The following is a 2,192-nucleotide window of genomic DNA, read 5'->3' on the forward strand; positions in this document are numbered from 1 at the left end:
ATTTTTCGTTTTTCGTAGCGTAGCTACGAATTACGAAAATTCGGGTTCTAGAATAAGGGGGATATTCTTGCTGTTTCCAATGCATAAACGCCAAACTTTTCAGCATCAGTCATAACACCCGAAGATAGAGTTCGTAGAATGATATACAGTCTGTGTATAAGCACTTAATCAACCCCAGTTATTTCAGCAGAACAAGTGGCTTTCGAAAAAATTGTCTTTCTGTATTTCCATCATTGGAGTTGCCACTTACTTAACGTGGCTTATCTATGATTAATCCCAGCTTTTCTCAAAAAAGTCTTTGCCCCACAGTTTTCTCTTCTTCTTTTGCCCTTTTGTGTACTTCATTTGTAGCAGACCATTTTTTTAAAGAAAGGTTATGTATTCAACAATTTTTATTGAGCTTGAGGCCGTTTTTAATGAAAACTTATTGTGGAAAAGCAACAATAATTTGAAAAAATGGTTGAATATAATTGTTATAAGGCCATAAAATAACAAAAAAAAATAACTTAAGGAGAGCACACCTAAAAGTTATACATTCTAAAAATAGAATTATTAACAAAAACCAACAAAACCAACAACCACATGATCAAGTGTATATAGCAGCGGAATAGCTGCGCTTGATTGTGTTGGCTTAACAAAGGAAAAAGTCGGAAAAAATCAACGATAATTTACAAGGCGAACTTAGCACAGTGCGTAGGCAACTGGCTGAGTCAGTGGGATCGTCGGTTCGAATCCTACTGAAGGAAGTCTGATGAGGAAATGTGGTAATTTCCGAAATAGCTATCACTTCTACTATTTTTTAATACCTGGGTAACTTTTCCATGGACCATTGTAAGTCAAAGTTCATACTTGACCTGTAGTTCTTCACCATCTGTACTAATCAAAAACGTATGTAATTCATCAATTTGAGACTGTATGTTATCCACAACAGACTTTGTTTTCATTTGGGTTTCCTTTGAAAACTCTATTGAAATTGGTCTACAAAATCTTACTGATGAAGGCGCGGGATTTCGCCAGATAATAGCACCAGATGCTTCATCAATTAATTTCAAAGGATCACAAGAAGAAATAAACATATTTGTGCCTGAAATCAACTCAGACTCCTCTGGAAGTTGTTTTTTGTACTCGCTTTGTCCAGATGAGCCGTCACATCCCACTTGCTATATAAAATCAAGTGTTTTAGTCCTGACGTATTCACGGAGTTAATTAATAAAATTCGAGTAGCTGTGTGGTCCATCAAATGTTGCAAAGATGTTATTTTTGCAGAAGAGTTAGTTATTTCCATCGATGAATCAGGTGGGCAGCATATTTGTTTACATCTCTGTATTTTGTAATATGACGCCAGCAGAAAACATTTCCTTTCATTCGTTAGGATGCTCAGGTACAAATGCTGCACTTTGGTAAGATCTAGATCAATATAAGCGCTTAAAGCTTCTTCGTCTCTTAATATTTCAGCATTACATGACTCCAACGAATTTAAGACAGTTTTCTTTTTTCGGTATCTGCCGTCCTTATAGCTTCCAAAATATTAGCTTCAACTCTTTCACCCATAGATCGCAGTCCTTGCAAATATGCTTCATATATGTGCTCAAATCCGTATTCTCTCAAAAGTATATTGGTTTGGAGGTATACGGTCTTCCTCACTTTCCAGAAGATGTAGAAGCCGTAGAGAAAGCTGCATCGTTTTCAGTCATGGCAACCGGCAAACTCACCGAAAGCCTCCATCAAGCCAATCGCTATTTTCTTTAAGAAATCTATCGTTTTTGCGTTTAGCCTTAATCTAACGCGTATTTATTGACATAATAACTTTTTTTTATCATTAATTACAAATTCTGCGTTGACTTCCGAAACTTGATATTTTTCCCTCAAAAATGTGGATAAGATCGACTCATTTCTTCCGTTCTCTATATAAAAAAGCAATGGCGGACGTTTTGGAAACTTGAAAGAACTCATTGCTTCAAACTTATTGCTTCTCGAAAATAAGCTTCTTTGTTCTAAATATGTAGTTCCGATTTTTTGGGGAATACGCAGTAAACTGCCCGTATCAGCGTGCAGTAGTTGCTTTTCCACAATAAAAATTTTCATTTAAAACGGCCTCGAGCTCAATATAAATTGTTGAATATAATTGTAATAAAGGCCAAAAAAATAACAAAAACAAATAACTTAAGGACGAGCACACCTAAAAGTTAAAC

This window comes from Rhagoletis pomonella, unplaced genomic scaffold (genome assembly GCF_013731165.1).
Source record: "Rhagoletis pomonella isolate Grant_MI unplaced genomic scaffold, Rhpom_1.0 Rhpom_scaffold_00007, whole genome shotgun sequence".
Classification (NCBI taxonomy): domain Eukaryota; kingdom Metazoa; phylum Arthropoda; class Insecta; order Diptera; family Tephritidae; genus Rhagoletis; species Rhagoletis pomonella.